This window comes from Bidens hawaiensis, unplaced genomic scaffold (genome assembly GCF_021521415.1).
Source record: "Bidens hawaiensis isolate Kalapana, Puna unplaced genomic scaffold, B.hawaiensis_p1.1 tig00019793_1, whole genome shotgun sequence".
Classification (NCBI taxonomy): domain Eukaryota; kingdom Viridiplantae; phylum Streptophyta; class Magnoliopsida; order Asterales; family Asteraceae; genus Bidens; species Bidens hawaiensis.
The window spans coordinates 317,490-333,582 of NW_027493003.1; the positions used below are offsets into that span (position 1 = coordinate 317,490).

Below are 16,093 nucleotides of genomic sequence, written 5' to 3' on the forward strand. Positions count from 1 at the left end.
GGACAATATAGTCTTTACACATCAAAAATAATTTACAATAATGGTCATTCAACTTCACTCAAGTGTTTTTTTAATTTATTAAATAGTTACACATTTTCCTCCCATTCTAAACCAACTACCCTCACGACTTTTTAATAACTATAACTTTTTCGCACGTTAATATTTTTTCTTAAAAAATATACCATAAAAACGAGCATTTTATTCTCTTTAATTTGAGTATGGTGTTGCTATAGTTTATTAATTTTTAAAAATCTAATATGTTTCGTGATTATCAGTTATTACTGGCAATGAGTCGGGCATGTTTGGCTAATGGTGTCGAAGCGAGTTAGGGTTCGAACAGGTTAATACAAAACAGGGTTAATTTAGTTCATGTCGGAGATGGGTTTAGATCGAATGTCAAAACGAGCTTTGGGTTAAAACGTTTTCGGGTCGGAATATGTCCATCAAAACGAATTGGGTTAAAGAGTAGTTTATTTGAAATTACTATACATTTCATCTTTGCTTCTTGGTTGTCGCCACCGGTTGCACGTGCTCAAGCATCATTTACGCGAATGACATTGTTTATACATATCGGATTGCTCGCACATAAGCATTATGTGGTGCGCTTATTGGCACCGGTTACATGCCCGATGTCACATTAAATGCATACCATTGTCGGGTCATACACGTATCGTTGCGAGGTTACAAATGTACTAGCACCGGTTGCGTTTGCTCGTACATCGCTGCATCGTGCAGACAACTAGCTAGTCAAACTAAGAAACATAAAATATGTTTTTGCTAATATCCCGGTCAATAACATATTTCAAGTTTACAAGCAAATGTTGCTTCTAATTTATATGTATGATTTCATAACTAATTAGCAGGCCTGGCTCATGGGTGAGTATAATAAAGCGGTTGCTCTGGGTCACAAATTTTGAAAGGCCTTCAAATTTAATTTATTTTATATACACATATTAATTAGTTTGAGAACCAATTTACCCCAATTTTGTTCTATTAACCATTTTACAATCCCTTTTCTTGCCATTTATTTATTTTTCTTTTTCCTTAAATTTATCGCAATTTTGTTCTATTAGCCTTTTTTACAATCTCTTTTCTTGCCATTTGTTTATTTTTCTTTTGCTAAACTACGATATGTAATACACTTAAATAATTTTGTGCAAGTTTTTAGAAATGCCTTAATATAAATTCTAGCTTGAGACCTCCTATTATGTTAAGACGGCCTTGCCAATTAAAGAATGTTTGAGACTATAAACAAGTTAGTGAAAATGCTGTCAAAAATAGTTGCCAACCAATAAGAAAACCCACTTGTTTATGAATCAGGAAGAGTGGGTTTCGGGTTAGGGAAAATCAGGTAGTGTATCGGGTTAATGTTAATTATAGGTGCGTAAAAGCAAATTCGTTTGTCAATCACTTAATTCCCACTCAATTAAATCGAATTTAATTAGTAGAACAAGGGTGTCACATGTAGTTGTGATTTGTGAACATATGCGTTCCACTGTTCCCTCACATCATGTAGACCCGACCCGAAATTGACCCAACCCAAAAGCCAACTAACCGAAACCAGAATGCCCAAATTACATTTCGATTCACACCATTTCAAAAACAGGATATGATATTAATACACCATTCACCATAATTCATACACCTGTAACGGATATATGATCGTACAGACCTTATACTATCGTACAAGACTTGGAATTTTGTTAGATTTTGTTGGGTATTCAGGAACATGTGATCAGATTTTGTTCCATACTATAGTATAGAGCCCATACGATAATATAGAACCCATACGATCATAAGACTTTGATTTATTATTTTTTTTAACTTTCAACTTTATTTGATGGTTTACCGACTTTTAAATTTCATTTTCTTTGTAACATTTTTTAATAATTTACAATACGAAACAACACTAACATATTTAAACATAATTAAAGATAAACATTACATCATATAATTAATTAAAACATAGAAAGTTGTCATAAATTACAATACATGATTTTAATCTATTCTAACCAAGATAGCATAAATTATATAGCTTTCAACTCTAGTCTGGTTTCTATTTTTTTTACAAGACTAAGTTTTGTGTTAGGTGGGTTTGTGTCCGTTGGATTAGGGGATAGGTGAGGGGTTTGGAACCGTACGATGGCCCGTGTTGTCAGTGAATAGTGTTTGATTGGTGGATAAGTGAAGTGACGGATTAGTGTATTTATGCTAATTATTTGTTTTTAAATTACTAGATATTTAGTATTATATTATCTTTTAAGTATATATATAGTTAGTTTGTCGAAAGTGGCAGTTAATCGAATAAACTGATCGGCTCGTTTATAATGTGGTTAAAGCGGATTTAAGTTCAGGGAAATTTTGGGTGGTTTATGTTTTGGTTATAGGTTTGGAAAATCGAATATGGGTATGCCTAAATTAAAACATACATACGTTTGGTTTTCTCTAGATCGGTTTAACCAATTGTCTTTTTAATATACATGTGTACCAGCCATTATGTGTCTCTATTGGTCAACGTTCGATGTGGCAGTGCAACGTGTACAAAACAAATTCTCGAAACATCCCTAGCTATTACCCAATACCTGTAGCTATTTCACAAGTATGGGAACGAGAATGTCTAATTAGCTCGACCATTCTCTCAACAAAAGGTTTTTGTATTATGGTTTTGATATGGTGATTTACTAGTGGGAGGTTATATTGTGCGAGCGTATGTGTTTATTTACATTGTTTTATCTCGACTCAAAACCCGCTTTAACAAAAAAATATCTTGAATAACATAAACTCGAAAAACCGAACTAATTTCGATTCAATTATCGGATATAATCTCAAACTCAACACCCAATTACCCCGAAACTAAAAAATACATATAATATTCTATCAACCCTCTTGATGTCGAGCATGCAAAATTTTTATATACATACGCATGCTTATCATTTTATTCCCTGATCTTTTTTGAGTGTATTTGTTACAATCATCATAGAAATTATTTAGATAATGCAATTTCAAGATCATTAACTTTTATGAAATTTTTCTTCATTTCATAATAGTCTGTGTGTTAGAGAAAATATAGAAAAATACGCATGGTTACTTTTGTGCTTCAATGTTAAAATCATGTTGATAACTCCTTAAAATATATTTATATATGCATGTTAGTGTATGCATTTTGCTGCTTTGCATTTTATCTGTCTAAAAATTTGTGAGATTCTTTGGTCATAGTCTAGGTACAAATTGTAGCAGTATACTTTTATACGGCATATTGCCAAATCGGTACTCAGTATTAGTGTGTTGTCGGTCTATTGCATGTGATGATGGTTAAGACTTGAGACCTTAAGGTCTTAGATTCGAAACCTGTTCAAGGGGGTTTTCCCAAGTAATGGGGTTCCTCCTTGATGTTGTTTTAGAGTGAGTTAGATCTGGATCGTCAAAATTAATATGGACAGTTAACATCCCGTCTAATAAAAACTCACTCGGATATTGGGGTTAACAAAATAATGGTACAACTTTGGTGTAGTTGTGTGGACCATACGATAGCCAACTATATATATGTCATCCGGCCCAAGTATATGCTCGTTTTTCTTCCAGTTGAGTTTGGTTTTGTCACTTTGTGGGCTATTTTGGTTGTAAATTAGTTTAAAATATAATAATATTATATCAATCCCCCCTCCTCATCTCTCACCTGACCACCATTTTTCCGGCTCCGGCCGCCGCCGGCAACAAGCTTCAGATTCCGGCGACTTTAATTATTAATAAAAAATGCGTTTTTGCCCTATTAAAAGAGCATACACTCTTCTCCATCAACGTAAATTATTAATCAACCATTATAACGGGTATTAACAAACACATAATGCCAATTTAATCCACCCCCAACGGCCGGATTTTATTAAAACATAATAACACGCTTTTATCGTCCAACGGCACAATTAGACCTATAAATAAACCAAGAAACATCATCTAACATGCTCATAACACTCAATTACACCAAAACACCCTCTATATATCGTAATTTTTCCGACCAAGCTCGTTTTCCGGCAAGACATGGTTCGTCGTCAAATCCTAACATTTCCGGGTAATTTTTATACGATTTTGATTCATTTTTCTCCAATTAACAAATCCCCCCAAACTAATTTGAGCAAACATGGAGCCTTTGAATCAAGTTGAAACCTAGGGTTCTAGTGAAAGAGACGAACTTTAATAACTGTTTATATTAAAATGAGTTCTGTATATTACCAAATTAACTATCTGGTCTAGTGGTTGGAAATTGTTTGTGTTCTAGACATACATTTTTTGTTTTGTTTTCTTTTAAACCTTTTGTTTATTATCAACCAAAATAAATTATTGTAAATTACTTTAAAACTAAATAAAATTATTTTTAAAGAAAATCATAAAATTAATTATAAACTAATTTTATCATTGTTTTCATATAAAAATCGACCTTTTGTTTTCATTTCTCAAAACCCATTAATAATATTATATTATTTAATTTTCTTCCGTTCGGTTGATATCTTAAATTACGTTAATATAACTACGTTTTGAGAATAAAAGTATATCGTTAAACCCGGTACTTCGTAAACTCATATTAGTAATAAACTATTAGTTAAATAACATTATATTAGAATTCCTTTCATCAAACCCAATTAGTATTCGCGATTCATTAAACTTCAATTATCTAACTTTAAAACGGTAAAAATAGTTTAACTCGTAAACGTTAACCTGTGCATTGCAAATATCATATTTACATTAAGTTACTAATCAAATAATATCAAAATAATGTTAATCCGTTAAAACATAAAATATTATTAAAATAATTAAATGTCTTAAAATCTTTAAAAACTATAATAAAATAATATATTTCCCCAACAAATTTATTCAAATAATTAACTCTTGTTATCCCGTTAGCTAGATTTTGTTTTGTTTTCAATTATAGTTTGTGAAGTTTGGTTGCTTTGATTTCGTTATTGTGCTTTCGGCTTTTATTACAAGTTTATCTTCGATTTCGAAGTGAATTTCTCACACCCCCTTTTAACGCTTTTATACTTTTGGGGGTAGCATGTATATCGTATTCAAATGCGTACTTATTTATTCATTACAAAACTACAATTCGCATTATGGACTTGTGTGTTTATTTGCTTATGTGCGTTGTGCTGTTATCCGAGTAGGTTGGTTTTTACCATTGGGAAAGGACCTTGCGTGTGTTGTGCTATTATCCGAGTACGTTGGTTGTTAACATCTGGAAAGGACCTTGCGTGCGTTGTGCGATTACCCGAGTACATTGGTTGTTACCAATTGGAAATGACTTTACCTGTGTTGCTATATATGTTCATAGAATTGTATGGATTTTATTTATGTATTAAAACCGTGTGATTCTCACCAACTACTTGTAGTTAACCGTTTATTTTATATGCATGCTACAGGTGTTATTATTAGAAGATGAAGTGACGAAGACGCTAGACATTAAGTTATCAACAATAAACAACCCGTTATCATATATGTATTTCTTTATTTAAATGTATTTCCTTGAATAAACTTGTGTATTTGAGATTTTAAATAAATTAATGATAATATTGTCACATAATAGTGTCACGTGTGTTTGAATAATCTGTACGTCACACTTGGGCGTTTCCGCTTAAGCCGGGGTGTTACAACTAGCGTTAAGCCTAAAACTCATTGGTGATTTAAGATGCGAGACATTTACTAATGAACCAAGAATCTCTCATGTCCACAGCCGATGTGAGATTTTCCTAGGGTGTTACACTTTACTAGAAATGTAGGTATTAGTTCTTGGTTGTGTATTGTTCCCTATAATAGCTTTTATAAGCCAGCCTTCCCTTTAGGCTTGGTTTGTATTTTGGTGATTTACATCACTAGGTTTCTAGGAAGGTGATATGGTTTATTCGAGACAATCGCAAATTTCCCAAGAACACAAGATAAAGAAGAAAGAAAACCAAATAATTATTCTCTGATTATATTTTAAAAGTTCAAAGGTATTTAAAGAAAGCAAGAAAAATAGGAAACATAATTAAACTAGGAAACAAATTCATAATTAAAATAAAATAACTTGCAAATCAAGAAATAAGATTCTTGATAATATTTGAAGAAGACCCGTCCAAATCTTTTTAATCTTCATAATAGATTGGCTTACATGTCTCTCTTTTAGATCGGGCCATTTGTTGTATTTGGATCGTATCAACTCCGACCCCTTGAAAACGTTCTTGTCCTCAAGGAAGAAATGGCGTCGCCATGGCGGCTGCCACTCGAGTCGTACACCGAAATTCGAGGCGACCCAACGTTGCACCACGGTGGCCACCATTCGAGTCTTCCGATGTTTTTCGGGCCAATGTCAACAGACCACCACAAGGAGCGCAACACGGGTTGCCTTGTTGCACCTTTTAACGGTTTTGGCGCCAACGAGCTAATTGTATTGTTGGAAATTTGATCGACATCTTTATTAACCATCAAATTACCATTTTGTTGCTTGTATTTACCAGTTGCATGCCCACGTAAGGTCACTCCCCCAATCCTTGAGTAACTTTCTTTTGCATATCCATAACATTACGTGAAGAGGGTGTCCCATCACGAAACAATGTGGATTCCTGAACATAATATGGATCCAATTGCAAATCGAATCAGAAGGGGAGAGATTGAATACCTCATCAACAATAGTTTCATGATTAGACTTGGCAATTGAAGTGATGGAAATTAAGTAAGCATTACTGTAGTGAAATCATCCTAAGTGAGGAAGTCTAAACTCCGATGCCAATCATTGAACCACCAGAATGGTTCATCATTGAAGGATTCAATGGCACAGGGAAACCGTTCGCCGCCATAGATCGCGTAAAAGAGAAAATATCATTCAGTTTGAAAGATCCATAGGGCATGATTAGATCCAGTAAAAATAGGTAATGTGGTTGCTGCCACAAGTGTTCTTCCAAAGCCATCTAGGCTGAGGCTCAATGAAAGCACCAATTGATACGGTTTATTCGAGACAACCGCAAATCTCCCAAGAACACAAGATAAAGAAGAAAGAAAACCAAATAATGCTTCTCTGATTATTATTTATGATGTGCTAAAAGTAGTTATATAATTTATTAACTTTAATATGCTAATCTAGACACTAAGTAATAATTCTAAACTCCTAACTTAACTAAAACTACTAACCGGCAAATGTACCGGCCGAGTCTAGTACAGCTAAGTAAGTCCAGATATCGAACCCACGAGACTCTTTTAATTATGTAAACTTGCTAAATTAGACTAAGCTACAGACACGACTATTTATTTTATTATTATTTTGAAGGGGGGGGGGTTACTAAAATACTAATTTTAAACTAATTAAAAATAATTAATAAAACTAAAGACGACTCGACTTAGAACTTGGACTTAATTCAGATGATAATGGAAAATCCTCCTAGGCTAAAATCCCCAAAGTTTCAGTTATCCATTAATCAGAAAAATGTTTTGTCTGGAATTGGGATCATAAAACAATCACTTAAAGTAAACTTGAACAGGACGCCTGACCCTTCTCAAGAAGACACCTATGGATTTCTATTAATCCTTACGGTTATCCAAATAAATATGAACGAGTACCTTTAAACGAAATCCTACCTTACAGTGCGGAAATCAAAAGTAGTTTAATAAATTCATTTGACATTAATAGACAAAGCTAAAAATCAAACCTAGACGGACTCTTTACGAAGAACTAAATCTAGTAATCTTAATCAACCAAGACGTAGCAATTAACCTATCACCTTACAGCTTTTTAGGTTAGCAACACACTTTTACTTATTTGATTAATGATATTGTTTCTATGATCTTATTATAAATCAATCACAAACTAGTCAAGAACACACAGTAAATATCCTAACAGAATCCTATTATATGATAGACAATCACCAAAGACTTTGTGAAACAATATAATTCACCAAATAAAACCAAGCACACATATGCATCGAATAAACGAAATCAAACTTTTACTGATTCATAAAACCATAACGAAAAGCAACAATCCAAATAAAATCAAACATCAAAATGGTTCATCACAAAGCCTAGACAGTCTTAAAAGTTTTAGCCAAGCATCTTAAAATTAAATAAAACAAGAACGTTGGAATTCATGATGAAAATAATAAAGAACGAAAAATTAAAGGCGATAAAACCCATAGTCTCCAGTCTTGAATGATAGGCGCTTCATTGTATGATTCTGTGCCTTCCAATGCTTCAAAAACCTTCGATCTTGAGCTTAATTTTCGTCCACAGTGGCTGTCCACCGTCTGATCTCCTCCAGGTTTAGGTTAATGACATGTATATAGGGATTAAGGCCCAAAACCCGGAATATTCTAGAAGTTAGGCCTCGTCACGCCACGTGATGAGGAACAACCCACTTGGTCGCGTAGCGTGGGGATATACCAGGGTTTGGTCGCGCGCGCGGCCAAGCCTTTTCTTTGTGGTCGTGCGGCTTGGGGAGCTTACTTGGCCCGGTTCATTTGCCGTTTGGACCGGTTTTCTTTCTGGTTCGACCGGTTCCTCATTAAAGCTTGTTTCCTTCTCGTTTCTTCTTCTTTTTAACCAGTTTTAATGAACGAAACCTATCAAATATTAAAAGGTTAGTAGTATACAAATTATAAACGAATACTAAATAAAAACTAATAAAAATACAAGGGAAACATATATATTTATAATTATATCGATTTAAAAGTTCAATGTTATTTAAAGAAAACAAGAAAATAGAAACATAATCAAACTAGGAAACAAATTCATAATTAAAATAGGGAAAATCTCATAGAATAGTAACCAACTTTCCAAAGTGTTTCAATTAGGTCACCGATGCATATTTTCCCCAAATCGGGTCACTAAATCTTCAAATCAAGTCTCACCAATTTTTTTGCGTGTCAAGAAAAAAATGGAGGATAAGATGTGGGAGTCGGAATTTGCAATATATGTAGTTAAATTTAAAAAAATTAGAAAAATGTTAAGTATATTAAAATTTAAAAATAAAAAATAAAATTCACGTCGCCACTCAACGTCAACTTTAAAAGAAAGATAAAAAGATTTCGTATGTGAAAAAAAGACTAAAAAAGCATATTAAAACATTTATTTTAATCAAACATGAAAGTTGAGTGACTTAATTGGAACACTTATTAAAGTTTAGTGAAATAATTGGAACACTTGCAGATCAAGAATAAGATTCTTGATAATATTTGAAGGGGATCCTTTCAAATCTTTTTAATCTTCATAACGGGTTGACTTACGGTTCTCTCTTTTAGATCGGGCCATTTGTTGTATTTGGATCGTAGAGGGCCGTCCCTTGGGGGTGGCAGGGTGGTCGACGGCCACAGGCCCGACACCCCGCTAGGTCCAATTTTTTTTTAAATTCTATGTATTTTTATTAAAAACAATATGTATAAAACACAATTACATAACCACTAGCTTGGCCTAGTGGCAAATGAGTATTACTTACAACCAAGAGGTTGTGGGTTCTAGCCTCACTTGAGATATGTTTAATTCTTTTTTTATGCAAAAGTTTTTACACAACCTAAATTATAACCAAGTAAGCCCATATAAAAATTAAACTGTTTAAACCCAACAAAATACTCCTACTTAAGAGTCAAAAAAATTTTTGTCTTCGGCCCAAAATTTTTTTTGCTTTCTCGGAGCCGGCCCTGGGATCGTATCAGAAGGGAAGGGATAACGTGCCTACTAGGATCACTAAGATTGGTAATTTGGCGTAAGTTGTATTGTTTTCTCATTTTGTGTCTTCAGTTCCTGTTTTAGAAGACTTGTTAAATATCGGCGGGGATGATCACTTCTTAGTTTTATAACGTTTTTCTATTTTTTATATAAATATTTTCAGGGCCCATTTACCCAAGACCATGCATGTTTAAATGCTACGCTGTGTATAATGTTGTTTCCTTTTTGGAAAGGCGGCAATCCTAAAAAACCAAAACAAACTAGCGAGATGCTAACCAAAACAAACTAACGAGATGCTAGAAAGTAGAAACGTCCAACAAAACAACAACAAACCAAGCAACAAAACAACTATTGCATATATGGTCTTGATATAGAATCTGTAGGGCCTAGCCCATATAACATGAGTTTAGCTTGCACCCTAGGCCCTAGGGTATGCCCTTAATACTATGAGAGTAGTTATTAAAGATTAATGTGATGCATTCCATTAAAACATAGTATGGAATTGTTTGATTTCTTTGGGTAACCCCGATGGTGTCATTCGAGACACCTTTAGAGCCTTTGTACATGGTACTCAAATTCACTGAAGTTTTGGGTTGAATGTAGATATATTTGATTTTTATACATTAAGGCCCATAAGGCTATACTAATTAGACAAGTATCAAAGTATGAGTAACACTATGTAATTAAGTAAGTTTTTATTGATATTTTCTAATGCTTATTAATTAAAAAAATAAAGAGATATAGAAAATGTATTGTATATTTCTTTTTATTGTTTAATGTAAAGTATGTGTCTATTTCACACTGTATCAACGTATTCATAAAAGTACTAGCTTTTGAACCCGTGTATTACACGGAATTTGTTAAATGATAAAAAATAAGGTTTGATATTTGAAATAAATGAACAAAATTAAAGGTAAACAAGAAATTAAATATATTGTACAAACAATAAGAAGTCTGGAATCTCAAATTTATAAATTTGATCAAATCTCTTTATATATAACATTTGTTGTTTTATCAAAAATATTCAAATCATCATCCAATATACACAAATTTAGACAATGCTTGTTGTTACCCTGAATACTGCAACATATAATATTCATGAGAAAAAACCGGACATCAAATGAACAAAACAACCTTAGAAAAAGATTGTTCTTTGTTTTTTTTTCTAATTGTTTGACCTTCAATCAATATTTTACTTTCAATTTCGTAACTATTTTATAACCCAATTGTAATTGTTTTGGCCCATGACCCGTTGAAAACTAGTATTAATAAAACGAAAAATTAGAATATTAACTATTTTATAAGCCAATTGCCAAAATAATTTCAACCCATTACCCATGGATAGCATGGATTAAGGAGAATGAAAATTAGAATTAGGATTTAATATGGTTATGACACATCATCATAATTAATATAATGTTTATGATATATATATATATATATATGTATATATATATATATATGTATGTATATCTACCTATTAAAATAAAGTAAAATAACTGTGGACAAGTGTCTGTTTGTGGTTAAACCACATAACTTTTTTCCCTCCAAACTAATAATTATGTCATAGATCAATAATTATTCAATTTCCTTTAAAACCCTGTTTTATTATATGCTCTATATATTTTTATAAAAATAAATATTCCTATAAATTATAAATATATGCTTTAAATATATGATGTGTTAAAAGTAGTTATTAATTTATTAACAAAATAAACGCTAATCTAGACACTAAGTAATAATTCTAGACTCTTAACTTAACTAAAACTACTAACCGGCAAATGAACCGGTCGACTCTAGTACAGCTAAGTAAGTCCGGATATCGAACCCACGAGACTCTTTAAATTACGTAAACTAGCTAAATTAGACTCAACTGCATACACGACTATTTATTTATATTTATTGGGGGGTTTTACTAAAAACTAATATTAAATTAATCACTAAGACTTAAAAATGACTTAAACCTAAACTTAATTAAGATGATGATGGATAACCACCTAGGCTAGAATCCCCTAAGTTTCAGTTATCAATTAACTTGGAGACGACTATTTAGTTATGGAACTGGGATCGTAAAATAGACGCTTAAGAGAAAACCTGAACAGGACCCCTGACCCTTCTCAAGAGACACCTATGGGTTTCTAATAAGTTTTAACACACACCAGTATTAAAAATCAAGTTTCTTACGGTCACCTAATTAATTACAAACTAGTTCCTTTATACGAAATCCTACCTTACAGTGCGGAAATCAAAGGCAGTCTAATATATTCAATTGACTCGATAGACAAATTTAATCAATCAAACCTAGACGGACTCCTTACGAAGAACTACATCTAGCAATCTGATCAACAAAGACCTATCAATAACCTAGCACCTTACAGCTATTTAGGTTAGCAGCACACTTAGGTTTATTTAATTAAATAATATTATTCCTATGACCTTATTCGAAATCAATCATAAAATAGTCAAAGACACAAAGTAAATGACCTAATAGTAACATATCTTAATGACAAACAATAATAATCAAGGCAACTGTGGAATTATAAAACTTAATTAAACAACCTCAAGCACACATACGCATCAACTCAATAGTATTAAACATTTTACTAGTTCATAAAACTATAACAATAAATAAAACCCAAGCCAAGATCAAACGTCAACAAAAGTTCATCATAAACCTAGACGGTCTAAGGGTTTAGTCAACAACCATACTCAAGACCAAAAGATAATAAATAGGTTCAAACAATAAATTCATAACGAAAACAATAGATTCAAACCGAATAATAAGGATGTTTGAATGAGTAGGTATTGAACCCAAACGTTCTTTGCTTGAACCGAAGGCTTTTTCTTTACTTCTTCTAACTTGCGGCCTCCTTTAAAAAATTGTCGTCCAAGTCTGACTTCTATGTTTGCCTCTCAAAACTTATAATCCACTGATTGATTGTGACCCAAGATACCTCATGTGCGTCCCACGTTCTTTCCTTTTAATTCTATTCGGTTTCAAAACCCAAAGACAATATATTAACATGGGCCTGGTTTCAAAATATAATTAGAGCATAAGTAGAATATATAATGTTGCTTTTTATTACACCACCAACGGACGAAATTATAATTCTAATTTTTAGCAAATCATGTCTTTGATTCATATTAAGTTTATTATATTAATATTTGATTTAAGAATTTCAATGTATGATTTATTAACTTTGTAGTTTGATTATAAAGTTATATACAATATGTTTGAAATATAGTTTGTCAGTCTTAACTAAGAAAAATTATTCATTTTAGCATATTATCTCTTGAGGCCCCTAGAATCTAAATATGAATCAACTAGGAGTATTATTTAATAAAAACAACCTTAAAGTTACTCAAAAGTGTAAGAAATATTTATTTAGTAATATGTATAATTTGTACAATATCAAATATCTCCGCACTTAAACCTTTTTCGTCCTTGAAAAAATACTTATGCAATGGAATCATAATCGAAAAATATAGTTTTAAAAACATATAGGTTATTCTAAAGCTCAGATAAACGCAAAAACCGCGATTGCCGACATTGTTGTCCACTTAAACCCAGCCACCAGCCTATCAAGCCCCCAAGCACATTTAGCAATTAAGTTTAAGTGATATAAAAAACCTATGGGTCTCACACCTTTTGAGTTAAGATCCACCTACCCCATCTCAAACATAGTAAAGACAATTAAAAATTGAGTTGAAGCAAACTGGTTCAACATATCACCGTAAGATAAGAACCCCTTAATGGTAAGAAGAAAATGCACTTAGATGGAATTATGGATGATAGGTCAAGTGAGGTCGTACGAGCATGTTCTAAATATTATTGGACTTTGTCCTATGTATTCCCTAAAGAATATTTATTGACTAAAACCTCGAGCCCCAATAGTGTATCCTCATAGTCGCCATTCCCTTGGTAACACGTTAACTCTCAGTCTCGTCTAGTATGTGCATTTTGGCCTCCTTTTCTATTTTTGAGAATGCTTCTTTGGCATTTTTCATTACTAACTTTTCTCACTTTTCATTTTTTTCATTGTGCACTTAGGCATCTTTAACCTATAAATATATTACTAATAGACTAAAGCTCGTATAAAATTGGACATGGCGGGGCGCCACCACTCTTTATTTATTTTAATAAAACGGAGTGGCGTGCTAGTTTAAAAGTACATTTAATTCTCACCACCTTAGGGTAATCAGCTTATGGTAATACTCTCTATACCTTATCGAATTTCAGCTTCACTGTCCCCCTTAGGATGAGAACCCATAAAATCTAAGATTAATTAGGTTTATTAAGAATATGCAATGGGAAACCTTTCAAGACTAGTTGGGCTACCAACACATCCCAAGCTTAGTACGCTTTCTTCTTATTTATCTCTTATTATTAGTAGTTTGAAAACCAATTTCCAATTATACTATCATTTTCCATTTTAAATGCAAAAATATTCATTAAATTCTTGGGACATTTTTTTGTTCTTCAAGGTTTTTTTTTATTTTTTTTTTCATATTTTTATTTTTGCCGAAAAACATCAATTTCCCATCCCCACACTTAAATTTCACATTGTCCTTAATGTGAGAAAAAGGAAATTACAATTAAGATTATGTAAAAAAATAAAAAATAAAAATGAATTAATGAATTGGAACAGACTCCCCTGGTAAATTGACGATATGCCTCGTGAGTCAAGTTCCATGCCCTCCAATCAATACGCGATCAGCAAACTATCTTCAAATAACGTCTTCTCTCACAAACAAAAACAACAATCCTGAAGCAAGCGGCATCCCAACACTTGTTTAAAACCATAGCTCATCAATCATCATCTAAAGCAACCTGGAGCAACCTGCAAGTAAGAGAAGAAACACCCGGCATAGCAAAGAAATAAAGCCAAAATAAAAATAAAAATAGAATGAAAACATAGTACCGGGTTGCCTCCCGTGAAGCGCTAAGTTTATAAAAGAGTCTTCGGCCGGACTCGTTCCCGAAACCTCAATCAGGAGGCTTCTCCTTTATCCTCTTCCCATCAGTGCTCTTCAACACTCTCCTTTTACAACTAGTTGGGAAGAAACTAGTTTTCAAATTCATGTGACCACAAAAATAAGCATTCAGCTTGATCTACCAATTATTGAAATTCTAAGGATGTGACAAATTTGGCTCACTTTGATTTCTGACTCCAGATATCCTCCTTCTTGGGCTCTTGATTTACGTGGTGATCCACGAACGAGTATTTCTAAAAACCTGCCATCTTTATCGTGCACACGCGGATGATGTTTCACAATGAGATGTAGTTCTATATTCTTAAACTCTTTGGATATCTCATGTGATTCCTCTTTGACAATTAGCTTCTCAACCGGCTCCCCAAAGAACAATACTTCAAGCTCTTTAATATCTCTTTCGGGGTTAAAATCTCTCTCATCAATATCAGCTAAAACCACTACATCTTCACTAAACTCGTCCCTAAATTCATCCTCCCAAGAAGGAAGACTCTCCTCTGTCTGATTCTGCAAACCAACATCCTCAAACTCATTCATCGGCTCACTAAATTGAATTCGACTCTTTAAGCCTAACTGAAACTCATCCATAAAATTCCAAAGCGGTATACTTGGATTCATGCTATATACAACACGCATGAAATCAATGAATATCTCTTCTGGATGTGGTATGTAATCCATAATTGCACCAGATGAGTCCTTACAACCAACAACATTCCCCATCCTATCGTATATCGGCAAAATTTGGGGACATAGTAGCACTCCATGAAGATCATTGCAAAGATAAACTTAAACAGAAAAGGATCACGGGCACCAGATAATAGTGAAATAAACTATATATTACAGAAAAAAAACTAAACTAATTTAAAGCAATTAAACTAAACTATATTATCCTAAAAAAAATAAAATAAAATAAAAACAACTTAAACTCCTACGACTCAAAAACAAAACAAAATACAAATAGCACGTATGTAGCAAGTAAGTCTAATCAAAGCTAATAATGCAATTACCAAGAGTACCCGGCAACGGCACCAAAAACTTGATGTGCTAAAAGTATTTATTAATTTATTAACAAAATAAACGCTAATCTAGACACAAAATAATAATTCTAAACTCTTAACTTAACTAAAACTACTAACCGGCAAGTGAACCGGTCGACTCTAGTACAGCTAAGTAGGTCCGGATATCGAACCCACGAGACTCTTTAAATTACGTAAACTAGCTAAATTAGACTCAACTGCATACACGACTATTTATTTATATTATTGGGGGGGGGGGGTTTACTAAAAACTAATTAAATTAATCACTAAGACTTAAAAATGACTTAAACCTAAACTTAATTAAGATGATGCTGGATAACCACCTAGGCTAGAATCCCCTAAGTTTCAGTTATCAATTAACCCAGAGACTATTTAGTTATGGAACT

The 16,093-nt window shown here is 32.9% G+C and overlaps 1 pseudogene; it reads right to left on the minus strand.

Moving 5' to 3' along the window:
* LOC143559234 (zinc finger BED domain-containing protein RICESLEEPER 3-like) overlaps positions 1-15,390 on the minus strand; it is a 44,370-nt pseudogene extending 28,980 nt beyond the window's left edge.
* Between the last annotated feature and the right edge of the window lie 703 nt (positions 15,391-16,093).